This window comes from Vicugna pacos, chromosome 26, assembly GCF_048564905.1.
Source record: "Vicugna pacos chromosome 26, VicPac4, whole genome shotgun sequence".
Classification (NCBI taxonomy): Eukaryota; Metazoa; Chordata; class Mammalia; order Artiodactyla; family Camelidae; genus Vicugna; species Vicugna pacos.
Genome location: NC_133012.1, coordinates 13,437,015 through 13,459,440, shown reverse-complemented (window position 1 = coordinate 13,459,440; position 22,426 = coordinate 13,437,015). Strand labels below are relative to the sequence as shown.

The 22,426-nt window shown below is 34.4% G+C and overlaps 1 long non-coding RNA gene across 1 annotated transcript in view; it reads right to left on the bottom strand.

Moving 5' to 3' along the window:
* Window positions 1-915: 915 nt before the first annotated feature.
* Window positions 916-22,426, bottom strand: part of LOC116285722 (uncharacterized) — a 147,484-nt gene continuing 125,973 nt past the window's right edge. Inside the window, exon 4 of the long non-coding RNA XR_012064637.1 lies at window positions 916-1,066. This is a non-coding gene — a long non-coding RNA (uncharacterized lncRNA). The remainder of the gene's footprint in view (window positions 1,067-22,426) is intronic.

The window sequence follows — 22,426 nt, the reverse complement described above, 5'->3', positions numbered from 1 at the left end:
AAAGACATGTTCACAGTCGAAGATTCTGCACCAAGAATCCACATCTGAGCTATTCGAATTCACTTTCTTTTAACATAACACTTAGTGCCCCCACTGAAGGTATTGCAGTGTAGTGTGGGAAGGGGCACTGGGTGTTTCCTGGATGTGCTGGGGCTCCCAGGGGCACAAGTATACTGAAATATATTTACATATAATTGAAGTAAAACTTGTCACATGAAAAATGTGTAAAACAAAACAAAATGGAGTAGCAATATGAGTAAGAATAAAAGGTTAAAAAGAGGGAAATGTAATGTCAAATCAAAACCAAAAAACATAGATAGATAGATAGATAGATAGATAGATAGATAGATAGATAGATTTACTAGAACCTGCAAAAACTTCATCTCATGAGTGTGAGCTACCTGCTCAGAAAAATAAGCTATGGTATTTAAAAAGAACAGTGCTGAGACATACTCAAATAAATAGTATGAAAACTATGGAAATGTTTAAAAAATATAATCCCTGTTTCATTTAAATGAGTCTTCATAGTTAACTGAAAAAAAAACTCAGTATTTAAAAATGGGCACATGCTATGTTGGCAGGCAGACTCTAAGATGGCCTCATGGGATCCCACCCCCCACTCCAGCATCCTCTGTCTTATATAATTCCTTTTCAGTTAGTAACTTATTTCTAATCAGTAGAACACTGACGACATTGAAAAACAGGATGAGAAGCACAGACTTAGAAGTCAACTTGTCCCTGATAGTTTAGCCATATAATATCTGACCTCTTTAGTAGGAATAAATTCCTTTATGCATATAATACGTGTATTATTCATCTATTGCTACATTACAAATTACTTCAAAAGTTAGTGTCTTAAAAGTGTCTCATGAGACTGTGACAGAGATTGAAGGCTCAGCTGAGGCTCACCTGAGGATGATTCTGTGTCCAAGCTTGCTCACCTGGTTGGTGACAGGGTTTAGGTTCTTGGAGCTTATTCAGCTGAGGACCCCAGGTACTTACTGTCTGTTTGTTGGAGATTGTCCTTAGTTTCTTGATATCCGGTCTTCTCCAACACGGCAGCTTACTTCATCAAAGCCAATAAGAAAAAAGGGAGAAAATTATAGTCTACTGTTGAAAAAAAATTGCAGTATTTTATAACCTAACTCATCTCCTCTATGTTGTCACCTTTTACTGATTAAAAACAAGTTATTCAACTGAAAACAATTACATAAGGCAGGAATACCAGGGGTTGGGGGTCGGGTGAGGCCACCCTGGAGGATGTCTGCCACAATACCACGTCATGTTTACAGGTGGCCAGGGGCCGACTGCTCAATATTTTATTTCTATGTACTTTGCCTGTTTTTTTCTTCCTGTTACTTTCATTTTGCCCAAGCTTCTGCTCATTGTCAATTTACCATAATCTGGGGGACACATGAAGATAAAATTCTAATTAGTTAATAGACCTGGTAGAATGCCTGGGGAGAAAGTTGCGTTTTATTTACATAATAGGAAACTTGTTAAGAGCAAGAACCATGATTTCCATATATCTTTCTGTCATTTCAGTAATTTATAGTAATGTCTAGTTAGTATTATGCAGCTAATTGAATGGCCCAAGGTTACCGCAAGTAGATTTGATTATTCTTTTTAATTCTTTTTCTACAAATGTGTTAGAAATTGTTAGAATCAAATGTAATGTTACCTTACAGTAGTAAGTATTTATTTTCATTCTTACAGTGGTAAGAGAAGTAAGAAAGCTGTCTTTTCGTAGCAGAGAGTTTAATTATAGATTCAGTCTCATTTTATCATCAAATTTGGAGGATGTTAGTAATGAACCAGCAAGGACTTACTAAAGCCTGGTCTGCCTTTCTCTGCAAGACCACTGTGTTGTATACTTTTTTTTATTATCTTTTTTCTTAAAGTCATAGCATTATACAATGGTACCCTTTAAATACAGTGATCCAAATTCTTTCTTTTTTATTGTAGAATAGTCAGTTTACAATGTTTTGTCAATTTCTTATGTATAGCATAATGTTTCAGTACATATACATACATATATTAGTTTTCATATTCTTTTTCATTATGGTTACTACAAGACACTGAATATAGTTCCCTGTGCTATACAGAAAAAAAGTTGTTTATCTATTTTATATATAGTGTTAGTATCTGCAAACTAAAACACTTTATTAAGCTGTAAAGAAGAATTAGCTTTCCTCAGACTTGTATCACAGCAGGCATAAGACAGTAAGTGTCTCAAGTGTAAAATGAACATAAATGATTTCTTTGTCTAATACCAGCCCATGAGCTCCCAAGAAAGTTGTTGGACCATGAAGTGGCTTCAGAGCTGTTGAATAGCCTCATTTTGTCTCCACATGTGTCCCTTTTCTGTTCAAGTTCTTTTATGCCATATTTAAAAAAAATCTTAAAATAAGAGGGTCTTGTAGAAGAGTTAATCTATTGATTTAAATTTATACTAATATGATATATTTGTGTTAAATGATTTCTGGAGAACAGATATGTATAACAGATATATATGTATTTTTATACCTTGGGTAGATTTGATTGGTTCAATTTCATCATCTTTGCCAGACATTCTTCTAGATATTTAACACTACAGTGGTGAGCAAAATAAACCCAGTTCCTATCATCTCAGACCTCACATGCTAGTTAATAGAGCATTGCATATAAATAATGTAACTTCTGCAAATGCTAACTGTTATAAAGAAAACAAAACAGGATGCTGGACTAGAGCATGAGAATCTGCGGCAAGGGGATACACAAAAACCTTGGGGAAGAGCATTTGCCTAAAAAAAAAAGAGCATAAATATAATCTCTAGGACAGAAATAAACTTGGTGTGTCACAGGACAGGATAACTGTAAGCAAACAAGGGACAAGTGTAAGTAGACGAGGTCTTGAAACTTAAGCAGAGGAGAGAATAAATAGGGCCATTGTAAGAGGTTGGTATTTTATTTTTTAGCTATATGTCTGAAAGAGAAGGAAATCTCAGATTGCCCTAATATTTTTAGCCTGAGCAAGGGCAACTATATAGGTTGAGGTACTGTTTTATCTACTAAGAAATAAGAATGAGGGAGGATTAATTTTGGTAAATGGGGATTGAATTTAAAATTCTGACTTTGTATGCTTTAAGTATCTCACAACTGTATTTGTCAATGACACCTCAATTTAGCTGAGAAAAATGACACAGCAATAAAAAATAAACTTCTATTAAATTAAGTAATCGATAAGAACTGGTAAAATAAAAGTCCAAGATTAATTTCAAAGAGAGTAAATGCTATCAAAAATCATGAAAGTAAAAAGTATGCCAGCATTACTCTCAGGAAAGATGAGTTGGGTGAAAAAAAACTTCATGAAGCAAAACTTCCTCAACTAAATAAAATCTCAAGCAGAGAATAAATTGGAGCTCTGCCAGCATTTTTATTCAGCTGCAGTCAGGATGCATGAAGCAGCATATTGTAGGGAACATTCTGACTTGCTTAAGAATTATGAGATGAGACAGTCCAAGGAGGACGTAGGAGGACTGGGCTGTGGGAAGAAGGTAGCAAGACTCAAGAGAAAACTTATGCCACGGAGAACCTTGGAAGTAATTAGTTAAGGATACTATGAAAGGTGCCCCTGAAACTGACACATTTAGTAATGGAATAGTTACAGGTATAACAAAAGGTAAGGCTAAGCAGCAGGTTTGAACAAATTGGAAAAGAAGTTATGAAGGTTATTTTTCACTGTATTTTTGCTGATGTAAATGCATATCACAACCTGAGAAGTTAAAGAAAGTCTTTTGTGAAAGGATTCAAAAGTATAAAATTGGAAAAACATTTTCCTTTTGGCATACCTCTTAGACAAATAAACCTTTTTCAGTCTTAGAAAATTCTACCTGAAAACTGTATGTGAACTCAGAATGTCTTGAAAATGCAAATGTCCCGAAAAGTGAAAACACAAAAGAGATATAGTTTGCTAACATGTCTAGGACTGTCTTCTTCTGGGGGATGCAGAACACTGTTCATTGCTCAGAACATATGTCAGAAATTATTAGCTTAACAAAACTGGAAAAGAGAGAGACAAAGCCATGGAGTGAGAAAAGCTCCGTTTTCTCCATTGATCTCTACTGATCTTTAATACCAATTCTCCAATATCATTTGTGAATAATTCCTTTTTTATATCTATCTCATTTTCATTTCCTTGAAAAAATGCAGACAATTTTTTAAAAATATATAACTATAAAACTTTGTAAACCCACAGTTCACATTATTCTAGAAAAATAAGGTTTTCTTTTCCCCATAAACTTCAAAGTTTTCCTCTAAGTTCAGGTAACATAAAATCAGAGATTAATGCTGAAGTCTCCTCACATCCAGTGATCTGTTTCTCAAGTGCGGATACTTGTGAACTTTGGGAATATACAGAGATGTCCTCAGTGGTCCCCACCACCACAGAATAAAGATGATGAGTGTGAAATGTAAGTTTAAGTAAATATTTTGGAGAAAATATATTAATATTGAAACAAGCAAGGATTTACTATTAAACTTAGTTCAAAATTCCATAATTTTTAAATGAACATTAAAAAGCGTTCCTCACTTTAAGCAAATCTTGGGATCTGCTACTAGATTTCCAAAAATACCAATTCAATGGCCTTCTTTGTTGGGATAATCTGTTTGAAAATAAGAGAAATATTAATATAAGACGTGTATTATTTAAGAAAGCAGAGAGATTTAGTGCACATAAGCTAAGTATCAAAATGTATAAAATAAACAGAATAAAGGGATTAAAATCTCAGGAGACATACAATGCTGGATAAATTGGTCAAAGAAAAAAGAAAGAAGGCTTGGAGAGACAGAAATAAAGAACCTGAAGCACAGGGCAGATGAACAATTTTAAATTAGAAACTGAGCTACTGAATTCAGGATTTTTGATTAAGGAGACCAAATCAAAATCTGCCTAATATATCCTTACTTTGCTTAGACTGATTTATAGTTAGAAACTCCCAAATACAAATGGTCCTAGAAGCTTAGTCTCTGAAAAACACCTACTGACTTCTAAGTATTCTCAATATTCTTGTAAGAAAAACAGAATTGTTTACCATATTCACAACCTTACAGGGAGGCCGTGTTCTAACTGGAAAGCCGGGCATCGTTGGTAAGACCAGCTTTGAAGGAAAGAAAATGTGGTATTGTTTACAAGCGTTTTAAATTTCATTTTTGTTGGCAATAAAGTATAATTACTTGCACTGTTACACAAGTGTATGTTTATGGTTGCACAAACAAAGAATAAACCATGAAAATGAATCAATATCAAATATAAGTATATTTTTCAGTTTACAACATGTAGTATCTATGTGGGCAAATTTCTATGTAGGTACAGCAAACTCATTTCCATTCTTTAAGAAATTCAATAAAATTAGAAATAAACATATAGGAAAAAAATTCCCATTTTAAAAAACTAGCAATTTTGAAATTACTTGAGTTAAGAGTTAAAGATTTATAGCAGTAATGATTTTCACCGTTTATTTTTCTAAATTAATGTGTCAAAATTCCAAGTAATCTTTATTATTTGGTTATACTTTCTTTTAGATAATAATTAATGGTTTTCTTCTATTTTGCAGTATAATTAATCTTCCATGTCCGTATACCATGTGTTAAATAGCTCAATATAAAAATATAATTGATTTCAAATGGATATTTATTTTTTAAAAAGAAAGAAATTGCTTTAGCCAAACTGGAAAATATAAAAACTGATAGTCTGAAGTTTTTAAAGAGCTAATATAGCTTCTCAATATATTTCATTTTTCTGAAGAAGAGGTTATAAAGTACTATGAGAATTCTGCTCAGTATGTCATCACTAATATTAATAAATTATAGTTTGCTTGACAAATTTGTGTGACTAAAAGATGAAATTTTATTTCATCCTAGAAGTATTCAAGAAATCTATCAGTCATAAACAATAGTCAAGACTTTCTTTACATATGGAAATTTTTATGGTACTGGTATTTCTCATAAAATGGGACATTTTTACATAATTTCTCAGTCAATTGAGCATGAGTGATTATACATAGGTGAAACTCCAGAGCTCTGGGTTCTCAGTAAGGATACCAAAGACTTGAATCACATATCAACCACCTTCACCTAATCAACATACACATTTCAAAAGCATATGGACTATTACCTAAGGAATCTGGCTCGTGCCCAAAAACCTGTGAGTGATCTTTCAGGCCAAGCATAAGCAATTACAAAGTCTTTACCTAGCAGGTACTAGGGAATGTGCCTTCCCCACACCAGACTTGGTGCAGAGCTAGTGCAGTGAGTCTCTGAAAAGAGTTGCAGTCAAGGATTCTGGATCCCCTGCCAGGCTATGCTTTTAAGAATATTTGCATTACTAATTCAAGTGCCTTCATTACTAGGTCTCTCTAGCTGGGTCTTCTGCTGAGGTCTTCTTCAGCCCTCCTTGTCAGGAAGAGGAGGGAGTAACCTCGAAGAAGCCACTTTACCCTTTTCTGACTCAGTACCACTATATTTCCAATCTTAGTCCTCCCTCCTCTCCCAGCCCCCATCCTCACCGCAAGTCCGTAAAACCATAGAAGCCTTTTATTTGAGCTCCCTTGACAGTGATATAACGTCCATGTCTGTACTAGTCAAATTTATCCTGAGAATACGGGGTTGACTTAATGTTAAAAAAAATCAACCAGTGTAATTCACCATATTAACAATGTAAGAAAAAACATATGATCATCTCAATAAATGCAGAAAAGAGCAGATGACAAAAATCTCACAACCATCCCCGAAGAGGGAAAAATAAACTTAGCAAATTAGGAATAGAAGGAAGAGTTTTTATCTGGCAAAGAGCACCTGCAGAAAAACCTACAGATAACAGAATACTCAGTGATGAAAGATCAGTGCTTTCTTCTTAAGCAAGTGGCAAGATGAAAATGTTCACTCTCAACTTATCTGTTCCATATTATACTGGAAGTATAACTGAGGAAAGTAACCTAAAAAAAGAGACAAAACTCATCCCAAATTGGATGATTGGAAATTGGATTTCATTTCCAAATTGGAAAGAAAGAAACAAATCTCTCCTTACTCATAGGTATTTGTCTATGTGAATAAACCTTTGTAAAATGTAAAACACTATTAGAATGAATAATTAAGAATAACTACAAAATACATGATGAATATATTAAAATCAATTATGTTTTACATACTAGCAAAGAATAATCATATCAATATTTAACATAATTTTAAAGTAAAACTCTAAGTAATGATATGAGTAACATAAAGTAACAAAATAAATGGACTTCATTTCTCTGCCTTCCTGTGTTTCTATCCCTATTTCTCGTGCTCCCATTTTTTCTTTTCATTTATACATTCTAACATTTTTCAATATGTGTCCTACTACTCTCTTCCATAACATTCGATACCATTGAGACTCATTATAAATGTTTTAAATATTTCATACAGATTTTTCTAATGTATAATGTTAAATAGAGTCACTTGTCCCTTTCTAGAAAAGGGGCATTCTATGTAGGGGAAGAAAACTACAAAATGGATCCACAGCCTTAAAAATCTTCGAAAGGTAGCACTCAAAATATACAACTTGCTAACAAACATAAAAATGAAAGATCTGCTAAAAGGTCAATTCCACCCTAAGCTTCTATCTGTTCAAAGAATAGCCCTGTGGGAATATCAGATACCTCGAAAGGGAGTAATATTTTGAAGATTCCAGGAGTTAGACTGGAGAGGCAGAAAACATAGGAAACTACAATGACATTAAATTCACATGGAAGCTGAGTATAGAGACAGCCTATACACTTCAGAATCAATGCAGTATCATTAAAGTATGAAGATAAGATATTAGTTTATTAATGACACTGGAGGCTGAAATATATGAAAAAATGGAAATATATTTTGTCACCTTCTTATAAGTTGTATATTGAAGTCATTGTTGTTCAGATACTGCACTTTGTTCAGATACTGCACTTTGCCTTTTACTTGAACCGTATTCATCACTGAATTTGGATGTCAAAGCTTTCTATCTGTAACAACAATAACATTGGGGGTGGGGGATAAAGGCATGAAGGAAATACTCTATCCCAGAGCAAAAAATATCCACTCTGCAGAAAGAAACACCACCAAACATCATTCATGATTTTCTATGTAATATTTCCCTGTACCTTTCTTTTTATAACATACACAGTCATCACACTGACTCATACAGAAGTGACTCATACAGACCATAAAATCAGGGTGGATGAATTCATGGAATCTATGTAAGATAGCATGGAAACACAGAAACAAATGACATTGGAACAAATGCCAAAAACAGAAGAAAAACACCAGAAACAGAGAATAATGAAAAGTAGTCGACTAGGATTCTGTGATTCCTAATTTCCACTCTCATTTCTATCATTAGCTTATTTCGTGACTCTAAGAAAGTCCGTATTTTCTTCACCTCCAAAATGAAAGGATGGGACTCTCTAACCACAAAGATCATTTTCAGCCTAAAATGTTATGAAACTGGTTTACTTCCTTATATTTCCTGGGGCTAATTCTGCTTTCCTTAACTCACTCTAGGTGAATTCAGGATGGAGAGTCAGGCGTATGCTCTGGTGCTGCCCTGAGGGCAGAGCCTGGAGTAGGCAGTCCAGCTGAAAGGAAAGGTACAGAAAGGGCTCATATGAGCCTCTTCTTACCTCTAAATCTGGATGACTTAAATTCTTTTTTTTTTTTTTTTTACCAAGAAGAAAGGAGCATAATGTTTAGAGTCTATTAATGGGCAGTAAGATATAACTTCAGTGCACTTAAGAGCACCCTTGTGGCCGGCAAAAGTTACTGTGGGGTCTAAAGGCAATTTCATACAAAGATATATGCATCTAAAGAGCCGGCTCAATGTTTTGCAGAAAGCTGATCAATGTACTTACACAGAGTCCACAAGTGTAACTTGTTCATTTCAGCTTTTTGTCAGTTTTATTGAGACTGCTTTCTCCAGTTTTGTTTGTTTGTTTGTTTGCCATCACTAACAGCAAAAGAAGTTTTCCTTGGGGAGGAAAACATATTTTCTAAACATCCTGTTCATCTCTCTGATATAGTTTCATATGATTATGGCAAGTTAAGTTTGAGCAGAGGAACATTTGCTTTTGCTGTTAAGTAGAAGTCTGTGCCAAAGCCAAACTTGCACTGGGCAAAGTGAAACAGATAAGGAAGGTTAAGGCAGAGAGGCCAAACTCAGTCTGAGCTCAATTTCACTGAAACAAAGGGCTAGAGAGTTTTCAAGAGATGAGGGAAGGGAGAGATGGGTGGGGAGAATGACAGATCATCCATGTTTGCTAACTGTCCTTGCCCAAAGGAAAAGTGACTCTCTCACATTTTCACGACAGAGATAATTTGCAACTTAGAGCAAGGTGCTCTGTGGGAGTTAGGGTTCTAATGGCACAGAAGCTGGAAGATGCGGCTCTAGCTTCTAGGATAATTACATTTCAAAGGGGTGGTTCCTAGGTCCTTGAGAGAGTCTTAGGTTGTAAAACTGCCTTTTAAAATAATTTCCAGATCAAAGGGGCAGAAAAAATTATACAATGATAAATTTTCCAAAGTAAATGCTCTAAGAAAAGGGAGATCAAGGCTTAGTCAGGAAGAAGCCCGCTAACCATGAGTCCAGCTGAGGGGAACAGGAACATACTTCAGTTAAACTCTTAATTTTTTCCAAACATTTTTTTTTCAGAATCTGAGAGTTATAATCATTACCATCAACAGAAACAAGCCAAGCACAGAGTTTAGTAAATGCTAAATCCTGCACCAAGTATAAAATGTAGTTCCTGTTCTTTAGATGTTTCTAGTCTGGAACAGAAGAGAGAAATTAAGAGATAATAATCAATAGAATGTAAGTTCGTATATTTTGAATATAAATGAGAAGTACTGATAGAAAAGGCTCCCGGAACTCAGCAGGAAGACATGACTCAGGCATGCACGCAGGCCTGCATGTGTCAGGTTTTGTCAAATTAACCTTTAAATATTATCATTATTTATGAGGTCAAAGGTACTTTTGACTCTACCTAGATTGAGCAGGAAAAAAAAAAGGGGGGGCCAGAAAATTCTGGATGTTTGACTGACCTGTTTTTTGTTTTCAAGCTGTGTTCCTAGAGACCTGGGGTTCCATGGAGTAACCAGGGCATCAGAGAGAAATTTAGATGGAAAAGACAGCATGGAGCTTAAGCTGATCTCTGACAAGAGAAGGTAGCAGCTCTAGTATCATGTTATCCATAAGAGGACAGTAAGTTTCTCTGATTGGAAAAAAAAAGATTTCATTGCTTTCAGAAGGAGCTGAAAATCAAAACAAAACCCAAAATTCCACATATGCAAAAATAATCTAATGATTTTTCATCTGTGGTGCTGTTCCCATTTGTAATTCTGCCCCTCCACTCTGCCTCTCCTGCAACATTACCAAAAGGGGACTTGCCTCAATCATTCTTCCTTTGTAATTCTGGTCACACTGTGTGGTAATGATGTCGATGTCATCTTTGTAATGGTTTTCTGAGAAGTAGGGGAGTGGATAGAGGCCAAAAGGTACAAGCAGAGAGCCTGAAAACACCAAAGAGAAATACCCCTAAGTGGGTCACATTCTCAGAGACCATTTCAAGCCTTATTGGTGCAATGAAAGGGAGTGGGACAGTTGGAGTCAGGGACCTAGAACAAGACAGCTGCAACCCAGAACCGGCCACAATTCACAACTGATACATAGACCCATACACACTTTGTACATAAACTGTACTGACAGATAGGCTGACAATAAGTAAAAAGGTAGATTAGCACAAGATGGGAAGTCTTGATGATAGGACTTGGGTCCAAGTGTGCTCCATTAGAAATAAAACTTGATTTTCAGACTTCTAATTGACCTGTAAAGTTACAACAAGTAAAAGTGCAAAAAAATGGAGTGGGGTTATATACAAATTTATACTGATTTTGTGCGATTTAACTGAGCTGTTACAGAGCAAGCAATTTTTGAATATAGGAAGAAATCAGAGAAGGAAAACAAAGAGTCATTCTGATGCATTAAATATCTCTGATGAGAAACTCTGCACCTATCCTGACACTCAGTGGGTTCTCTAGGGATTTAGGAGAGAAGAGATAAGCTGGTGGCTGGGAAAGAGGTTAACCTACTTCGAGACTTTTCATGGGGCAGGGAAGGGGTTGGCATTTGAACATTCACCTGAAGGCCAACCAAAATATCCACCTGGAAAAATGATTTTGACAAGTTTAGTTTTCTAAATTCCTTCCTCTCTATTTTCATGTTTTCTGATTAACATGCTTTTTTTTTTCTTTCTCAAGAAATAGGGAAATCAAAAAGAGCTCAGATTAACCTTTCTATACATCTTCCCATCCTCCTCCCTACTTCACTTCCTCTGTGTTCATGTATTCCCTCCAGCAAGGTCCAAGTTAGGAGTTTCTCAGCTGTCTTCATTTAAATACACAGCAATGGGAAGGAACATACAGTTCAGAAGTTTTGTATTTTGCATCTTTTGCTATCAAATGTAATTCAAAGCAATGACCGATTTCTAATGCCTCAGAAGTACATAACGGGTCTTTTCAAATGCATGGTTTACATCCTTCCTCCTGCATCATCACAGACTTTGAACTGCTACGAATAGAGCTCAGACCTCTTGATTAGAGAGCATGAAACTACAAGGCAAAATGTTCTTTACCATTTGATTTGGCAAAGTCCGGATCCACTTACCTTCACAGGAAGCTTTCAGACCTGTCATTTTTAAACAACCTATTTTATAAGTGATTTCAATACTGTTTACCATTGCTGGCTTTGTTTCATGTATCCTTTCCAATTGGTAGTCTTAGGTATTTGGTGTCCTAATTTCCCAAAAAGGTTGCCATTTAAGAAAAATCCAAAAAATAATTAACTGCCTGAAATGCAATCAAGACCTCATTATCTTTGTATATTTTAATACGGCTGGAATTTAACTTCTGCGCTACGTTCACTTTCAGCAATGCCTATAGAGGACCCCAAAAGCTTTTCATTTTTGCGTGATAATAAACAAAGGGCATAGTTTCCCTCCATCACTATGACAGAAATGATTTAAGGAAACTCCGTTTGTAGCTAGAAAAGTGCTGAGGGCTGTATGCTGTGGGGCAGGGGTGCAGACTGCAGCACAAGTAATTTCATGCTCAGACTGAATTTGTGGTAGGAGACTTGGAATAAGGAAATGTGATTCTAACTCTTCTATTTCTAAAAAGAAAGACTCAGCTAAAGCCCACTGCTATGTTTGGTTCCTTCACTATTTCTTCATTGTTTCTTTACTTCTTTTTTTTTTGTACATTTCATTTTTTTTATATTTTATTTATTTGTTGTTGTATTATTTACTATTTTTTTTTAAATTTTGGCAGGGGGTTAGGTAATGAGGTCTATTTATTTTTAGAGGAGGCACTGGGGATTGAACCCAGGACTCATGCATGCTAAGCATGAACTCTACCACCTGAGCTATACCCTCCCCCTGCTTACTTCTTAGATCAGTTGGTATTGGCTGAGTTTAGGCTTGTGAAAATATTCTACACAAAGAGGAACATGGTAAAAGTAGTTATAAAGGAGTTGCATTATTTTTTTATTTTAAGTCTTCTACTCTATATTCCTAACCCCTCCAGGCCACTACCAAAAGCTGCAAACTTCGATAGTGTAAGGATAAAAACAAATTAAAACTAAGAAGCTGAATTCTCCCTGTTGAATATAAGAAATTTCCCTCCTTTTCATTTTCTTAGAACATCTACTTCAGAGAAGTTGCAAGTGTAAGAACACTTTCTCCCTTTTAAATGTGTAAATCCTTTTGAAAACTAGATAGGTCTTTCATCAACTTTATGACCTAGTGATGTCTTTTGCAAGGAGCTGGCAGCCACCTCTTTACAATGTAAATATTAAGAGAGATAGCACCCCCATCTCCCAGTTTGTGTAGGAGGGTAGTAGACTCAGTTTGGTGAGTGCCTTGCTACAAGTTGCAAAACTTCTTCCTGATGCAAAGATACGAAAAGTTTGTTTTTCCTCTGGATAAAGCCAATTAGACAACACAGATAGTTACTTCAGTTATCAGGTGAATTCAGGATGAACTATGCGTGACAAATGATACTGTCAGGTCCATTTATTAGAGGTCTTGTTATAGTTTATCTTGAAAACATCTATGCAAATGGATTATATCTGCTTGGTTATATTAAAAGGTGAGATGTCTTTCTGTTTTTGTAATCTCTTAGCTGATTGACTATGATGCAGATCCCTTTCTGGTTTAATACTTATTCAATATTAACATTGTTTTCTTTCTCTGCTACCTTACTGGAGAGGTTTTCTGAGTTGGGCAAAGATTTCATTTTTAATATTTCCCCCAAAAATGCCAACCTCAGTTTTCAACATGGGGACAACTACAAGAGCAGCCGTTTGTTTCATACTGGCTGGAGAAGAGAAATACTTGGACACTATAAGCATTTTCATCCCTCAGAATATTTTCTCATACTTAATCTTTTCCTAACACGTTTAGGTTAAAATATGTCTTTTTATGCAAATTTTAAGGTCCATAAAACTATGTGTAGACATTTTCTTAGTCAGCTGGAGTTGGGTTGGTAATTGTCTTAAAAGACACAATGACATTTACGTCCTAACTCTAAAACATTAATGTAATAGTAAAGGTAAACACCATTCTTTTAATCACTGCTAATTAACTCTACTCTGTCATATTCTGTAAAAGATGAATTACTGAAAGCACATCCTGAATTTCAATTAATTTTGTGACTAATTGTTGTGTAATCCTGGGTAAATTTTGGTTCTCCAGTAAATAATTATGATTTACAAAACTAAAGGAAACTGTTGAAAGTGGAAAGTGAAAACAAAAATAAGTAGACATTAGAAATTATAAAATATTTCATGACTATCCCAGTACACAGCTGCCTTATTTACCTGAATTGTTAGAAAGTTAATCATAATTAACATTAATTGGGTATCCATGGTATGTAGCACTGCATTGCTTTCCTTTATGTTTTCAATATATTTATAATATTAGTGATGCTTTTAAAATTTCATTGTAAAACAAAAAAAATTCTTGTATTTTCTTCAATGTTATTGCTTGGGGAGTATTTATATTTGTCCCAGAGATGCTGCCATCATTTGGAAGAGTTTTAAAATTCCATGGAATCCATATAATCCACCACAAATTCTAGTTTTGTATGATTTTTTAACCTGCTGATGCTCTGGAATCAGATGTTCATTTGTCGAAGGCGAATTAGCCCTGGGGGGACACAAGAACATCTGGCATATCAGATGAAACAAGATGTGAAATATGACTTTTCATTTAAACATTTTTTGAGTGTTACTAAATAATAACATTTTTTCACATGTGGTTCTTTAACACTGAAACTGGTCATTTCAATTGAAGGCATGGCATAGCCATGACTTAGGTCATATCAGTGTAAGCTATAGCACATTTTTTCATAAGAATAGGTAAAGAAATGAATAAAAATAACATTTCAAGAACAAATTTCCTCACTTTTTGTCTGAGAAAGTTATCCTGCAAAAGTGATGGAGAAATAAGGCTTTCTAAGACAAATGATGAGGAAATTTGTTCTTCAAACAGATAGACCTGTCTTCCAAGAAATAGTAAAAGTTTCTCCAAGAGAGGGAAAATGATATAGGTCAGAAACTCAGATCTATATAAAGGAAGAGCATTAGAGAAGAGATAAGCGAGAGTAAAATAAAAACTTTTATTTCTTATTCTTAAATGATAAGCTTGTTCAAAATAATAATAGCAACAATCTATGTAATGATTATAGCTTATGTATGAATGAAATGACAACAGCAGTGATAGAGAGTGAGATGGGGGAAGGAGGAATACTTTGTTATATGAGTTACATGTACTACCTGCAAAGTAATACAGTATTATTTGAAAATGGACTTTCATTAGTTATAAAAGTATATTGTAAACTCTAGGACAATCATTGCAAAACTTTTTTTAAGTATAAATTATATGCTAAGATAGGAGAAAAATCAAATTACATGAAATGCTCAGTTAAAGCCACAAGAGGTGGAAAAAAGCATGGAAGACAAAAATAGTAGCAAAAATTAGGAAAATGTGTAGAAAGCATTTAACATTTAGAGTAAATGTTAACCCCTAACCTCCTGATCCACATGTTTAAGGCTCAACTTACATGGCTTTCTAAGTTTCAAGGGTTTTCCAGAATACAGGAGAAAATTCTTTACCCAAGGAGTATATATTGCTATTTATTTTTTTAAAAAGTGCTTAAGGTCACTAAGACAATATTTGTAAATAATAAATTGAACAGAAAAATAAGTGCAAGATTCTATCTTACTAATTAGTATTATATTTTAGAGATAATATAATTCAAAATTATTAGTTTCTAATATTGTGACCTCTTATTTATGCTATTAAAAGTATAACTTCTAAATTCATTGCTAGGATTCAGAAATTACTCTAAACAAGTATAGTTTCTGAAATGTTTGAACAGAAGTTGCTTAAAGGACTTGATTTTCAGTCATGCTGCAAGATAAAATCTCTGACTTTTAAAATGGAATATTAGAATTCTTTGATCCTCAGAGAATAGAATTTAATCAGATTGAAGCAAGATAGCTGTGACAGACAGTTATTTATTTAAAAGCGATACGACTTTTCCATTTTGATAAGCAGAGTGCCCTCTTTTAATATTAAAGTTGACAACTGAAGTGAACTTACTTTTAAGTTCAGAAGGGAAGATAATGCATTTTTATAGAAACCTAGGATACTTTTTATGTTTCCCACTAGAAAAGAAATAGTAGTTAGACCACCTGGATACCAGAAAGATTCTGCCATAGAGTTATTCTCAGGAATTTTAAAACCACTTCACTGAACACTCAAGAGGCCCATCAACCAACCCCAACTCTCTGTGTTTCTGAGTGCCTCTCACACTGACTCACAGGATACAGTCAGCAAATAATTGTTAACAGAAAACAGACAAAGAAAAATACGGAACCATGGTAGGATATGCCATTCCATAGCATGTATTTTTGTCACTGGAAACTCAAACAATGTAATTCCTCATAGTAACAGAATAAAGGAGATCTTATAATGATCACAAATAGATGCAGAGAAGGTTAAGATATAAAATCCTCCTATTACGCAGGAAAAAGAAAAAACAACCTTTCAGAAAACTAGAAACTGAAGCAAAACTCAATCTGAAAGAATTTCTACACTAAACCTATAAGAAATATCATACCTAATGATCAAATACTAAAAGTTTTCTCCCTGAGATCAAGAACAGAGAATAATACCTGCTATAATTTCTACTATAAACACTACACTGCAGTAAGGTAAGAAAAAAATGGTAGAAGATTGAAAGGGAAAAAAAATTGCCATTATTTGCAGCCAATGTTATTATGCAAATAGAAAAATCTAAAAGGATCCACAGATATATAGCAGAATGAACTAGAACATTAGCAGTTATATTTATGTATATGTGTATGTGTGCATATATGCATATGTATAGCTCAGCAACAAATCATTTAAAAAGATACATTTTAAATACCTTTTACAATAGTAAAATCATCATAAAATACTTTGGAATTGATTTAATGATAGATGTACAAGACTTCTACCCAGAAAACTATAAAACACAGTTGAGATAAATTATTAAAGATCTAAGTCTTTTTTCCTCAAAAAGAGAAAGAAGAGGAGGTAGCTGTGCATATTTATGAAATGGAAGACTCAATATTGACAAGTTGGGAATGCTTCTAAAATTTATTATAAATGTATTACAATCCTAATCAAATCCCGGCTTATTTTATGGTAATCAACAAGCCAATTTCAAAATTTTAATACACTAAAAGTGCCAAGACAATCTTGAAGAAGGAAAACAAAGACAAATTCAAGAAGATGACACAAGGCATAGAACACTGATTAAAAAGTGTGTTGTAGTCCATTAGCTTGTTAAGTAATAATTTAAAATAAAAACCACTGCAAAATCATAGACATCCCTGTTATAAGAGAATGTGAAAGAAATGAACAAAGTAAAGACATGTTAAGAAGTTTACCTGGTAAAGAAAAGTACCTTAAGCTTATTTGATATAGATTAGATAGGCTCTACTGATTATTTATGCCAGATATCAAATATCAATCCTGACTGTTCTATGCCCATGCACACCAGTGTTAAATATTTTGAGTGTAAGTATTGAAAAAAATATAGATAAAAGTATACTTTTAAAATTAGTTGTTAAAAATACGAAGGTCACCACTGAAACAACTGAAACAGGATGAATTCAAGAGCAAGAAGTAAAAAGAAATGACACAAAGAAAATTCAGTACACAGAAGGCAAGAACAGCGCAGAGATCAAAAAGAAAGTGTGATTTAATTCTCACATAATGCCATGAATAAGCCCATACAAAATTATAATGATTGTGAGTATGTTACATTAATCCTGAGAGATGGCGAGAAAGAGACAGATTACCAAAATAGAGGAGCAGGTTGAGGTACAGATAGAGGAACAAAGTTTTTCCAAACTAGGTATAGTTCTGAAAGGCAATGAAGTATCTACACTGAGGGAACTATAATAAAGCATTATTTTTCAGAGTTGCCTAACAGCCATCATTGAGAAAATGTTCTTTACAGAGTAAATCTGGCTGATGAATGTGGAATCGATGGCACAATTATAAACATGATTTTTAATCCATGAAATAATGATGCGCTGATATACTGGCCCTCTAAAAAGAAAAGTTCTAATTTGTAGGATTTGCTAATTTTTGTGGTTTGACTCCTTCTATCACAGTTCATTTCAAGCTACTAAAATGGAGTTTTTGAACATGGAGTTGCAAAAAATGTAGATAATTGGCTCTTATGAGCTCCAGCACTCATTAAGAATAATCAATTTAGGCAAATTTGTAGCAACAGATGAAACCATCAGAAGACAGGTTAATGGAAAATTTTATGATGAAGGAACAAGGATTTCACCCTATGAAGCCACTGATCAATCTCAGCACTGCTAAGAATGCTACTACCAGAAATTAAGGACCTTCTGATAGACACATGAAGTAAACAGTACCTCCTTCCCACTGAGTGTTCTTGACCAAAAAAAAAAAAAAAATTGAACTGGCTCTAATAAAACTTGTGTAACTAATCTGAAGATTAAAGGACAAACAGAAAAAAAGCGAATACAATAAATGGCACCACTAGGAAGCAAATAGTTCCAGACTGTGGGACGTTCCATAGGTCAAATGGTCCGGTTTCTTCAACAAGTAAAAAAACATGAATTAGAAAAAAAAATTGGAAGCACTAACTATTTAGAAAAAAAGATAATAAAAAACTTAACTTTAATATAAATGACAGATCTTGTTTAGACTTGGATTCACACAACAAATGATAAAATGGTATTTTTTAGATTACTGAAAAAATTTGAAAATTTGGGTACTAAATGGTATCATTTATTATAGATCTTGCTAATTTTCTTTGATATAATAATAGCATTTTTTGCATGAAAATGTTCATATTTTTAGAGATGGTGTATCTGGAATTTTCTTTAAAACAATTCAGAGAAGGAAAAACATCTTTATGATTTTGACTTATGTGCAGTGGGAACATAGAAGTTATGTTTTTCCGTCTTCTTTTGTGCATGTTTGGAATGTTTTACAACAAAACTTTATTACAATTGAGCAAAAGTGATATTTTTAATAAAATAAGCTTCAAATATAATACTTGTGAATAAATATGAGGCTTTGTAAGAGATATAAAGACAATGATAGAATTAAAAAAAAAACACTTAAGAGAAAACTTAAATAACTAGGAAGAAATACTATTTCCCCTTATGGCAATAATCAGTGGTATGTGATTCCAGGATACAGGGCTATAGGTTCAGGGAGAATAAGACAGAGATGTCTGTGTTATTGAAGTTGCCATTTTGGAAAACAAGGGATTAATGAATAGCACCCTGACAGCCCTTTGCAAAGAGATCCTCACTATTAACTTCTTCAGCTTTCTAATAAAGTATTTCTATTATATACCCTGGGGAAGGATATTGAGTATAAGTGTCTCATAACTGATTTCTCATTCTCTAAGTATGTCTTGTGTAGATAATCTGGCACTATTTTAATAATTTCATCTATTCTGCCTTCTGCCAAAACTCAAAGAAAACAAGAAAAATCACAACATCTTATTCTATTGTATTTCTAGTAATTCAAAACAAAATATTAATAACAAATTTAGTTAAGTTTAACTCCTTGTCTATTAAATGTTTCTTATAGAAGGGCTCAAGTTCAACCAATTTTCTCTACTGAGTTTTATCCTAATGGCACAATGGCTTTTTCCAACATTATTAGTTAAAAATTAAGGAAACTGGAAAATATCATTATAAAATACAATAGGACATTCAACCAGTGCTGGAATACCTTACTCAACTGTGCAATCCTGAAAGAATTTGACACCTGTAGTTTTACATGGTAAATTGAAATTACTTCAAAATAACCATTTGTAATGATATGCAAAATACGAAAATAAGCCAATAATCTGTAAGTCTCTTTTTTCTGTTTATCCCACCACTGAGTTAAACTTCAGTTAAGCAATTTCTTTAACTGAACTTCCCAACAATGCTGGGTAACTGTGGTTATTTTATCTTCGTTTTAATGTAGTAATAATGTCTATATAATTTTACTCCAGTTTGGAAGTAGTTTCCATACACTTCTATCCTAAGTCAAGTGATAGAAAAAAACTAGACTAAATCCGCCACTGATCAGACCTGCTTTATAACTGTCACTATAGGCTAGCCTTTATCAGGCTGACTGAAAAAAGAACGTTATAATGTGTATCCTTCAGATTATTTTATCTACTCTCCTACAGGCTAGTTTAGATTGTACCATTTCTATCTCAAATGACTGAGGTATTACTGACTTTTCAATTGCTCCCTAACACGAAACACATAATCTCTTCAAACTGTTTTGAAGTGCTTTTGTCAACCACCAAACTGCTGAGGAGGCCTGAGTGCAGATTTTAATTAATGGATTTTATTGAAGTCTTTCAGAGCAACCACCTTTCCTGTGGCTATTTGACATAGGTCCCTTGTTGCTTCAAATATCTTTATCATCTGAGAACTCAATAGTTTGTGAACAGGTCTTGCAGTTCAAACTCAGTGATACATAGTGCCAAATTTTAAATCATTTTTTATTTTGTGATAATGGATTTCCCTATTAAATCTTCTCTTTGAAAGAAGAGAGAAAATGAGGATATAATATGAACATGGGTAAAAGAAGATATTTGAAATAGTTTCTCTTTACGGAAATATTTACTACTGTTAGTTACTGAAATTTAAATTAAATATGTTGCTGTAAATTTCAATTTGAATGATGATGTTATCTCAGGATGTAAACGAGAAGGAAAATTAAGTTGACTCATATGAAGGACCCTAATGAGAAAACACTGAAGGAAGCTAAAGGGAAATGTGGTATAATCATAAACTAAGCTTTGTGAGAGTTTGACGGTTATACTGCAACCCATACTCTCCAGCAGTATAAGACCTGTAATGAGGGGCTTTTAAGGTGCTGGATGAATAGGTGAAGAGGACTGTTTAAGACAGTAGCTGGAAAGTCGTATTAGGGAACTCATTGCTTTACTACCTCCTACACTTACAGAAAAATTTCCTGGGTGTTTAAGGATTGAACTGGATGGGGAATAAAATTAATACAACTGTATTCTTGGCTGCAGAGTGCAGGTGAATGTGTGAAATAACAGCAGCTCCTTTTTAATGATCATTTATTAAGAGCCAAGCACTGTCCTGATTGTTTTGCATGCACCATCGCGTTTTGTGAAGACAACAATTTATACACTAGGATCTATTAATTTTCCCATGTAATTCTAAGGGCATTAAGGCACAGAGGAATCAGGGATGGTAACTTTCATTCTAGCATAGGATTTAAGTTAAACAGTTTCACATAGACCAAAAAAAAGAAAAAAAAAGTATTAGAACAGCTCATATTACTGTAAAATCTAGACTCTGATAACCTCAAACCATCATATCATTCAAAACATGTATTTATTTTTCCTTGGGTATGCTTCAAGAAGTTTCAAAGGAGGTTGGGAGTTGGCAGGCAAATGAATATTTTTCCAGGAGCCAAATGAGAAGCACCATCTTCACTCTTCCATTCATTATATCTAGAGCTCTTTGGCAAAGTGAATCTCTAAAAAAACAATTTAAATAAATGCATCTGGGGGGAAAAGTCTACAAACAGTTAAAGTCACACAGCTCATTATATATGTTGTATATGAGTTTGGATCTCAGGAGGAAATAGAAGGCACATTCAATTACAATCACTAAGACAATTTAGTGAAGGGTGTAGGAAGGTTTAAAGTAACAAATCAGAGATATTACAGAACCCAGGAACTAGCCAAAGCAAGAAGCTAATGCCACCACCAGGCTTTTGTGGTAAAGGGAAGACTGTCTGTGAGGGCGAGCTGGACAGTGGAAGAACAAATGCTCAACAGAAGCTATAGTTTGAGAGAGAGGCAGTCACTACCAAAACTGAGGAAGTATGTGGAGAAGGAATATCCTTTCTACTCTTTCCTCCCATTCTGTGATCTACTGCTGCTGCCCTCCACTGGCTGAATCCAACCTGAAGCCAGAAGGCAGGAAACCCCAGATGATGCAGTCCATAGGGGTTTACTCTTTAGAACATAAAACTAACAAAAGAATGGCAGAAAATAGGTATATGGGGAAGCAGAAGTGGCAAATGGAGATTAGCCAACTTGCTTCACATATTTTGCAACACAGCATCCATTCCTGACCAACAGAAAGCAAATCACAAAACCCCAGTGTCACCAAATCATCATAGGGTGATGTCAATTTAATCATACATTCCATGGATCCTAAATTATAACATGAGCCACCTAAGATTTAAGAAAACAGAAGAAAATGAGTTATTCAGTGTAAGATACAACGACTGCGGTCCTCACCTCTTTAGCTAATCACAAGATAGAAGTCAGGAGCCATACATAGTTCCCTTCCTCCTCTAATTCCTTACTCCCTTTGCCTTAACCAGTTGCCTTAGTTGGCTGGGCAACACAAAAATTTACTCCCACAGAATCCATGTCCATGTCAGTCCTGACCTTATTAACTTGTCCTAGCTTCCCACTGAACATGGGAATACAAAGAAATTTCTTATGAACCCCCCTCAGGTCCAAGCATACTTCTCTTTCTCTGCTTTGTGTAATGATAACCTCATTTTCCCTTGGTAATTTGAATAGATCACCACAGCTTACAAATTAATTCCCTCAATTGCTTGTCAGTTTGGTAGAAAATGAGTTCAAAATGGCCAGCTGGCAGCCTCATCTTTCAGTTTAATGGAACCATGATCCTTGGCATAGGTGTCTCTCTCGGGTACTAGGACTGCCAATCCAGCTGAGCCCGAATTTGTGTGGATAGGAAGGAAAATGTTGTGGA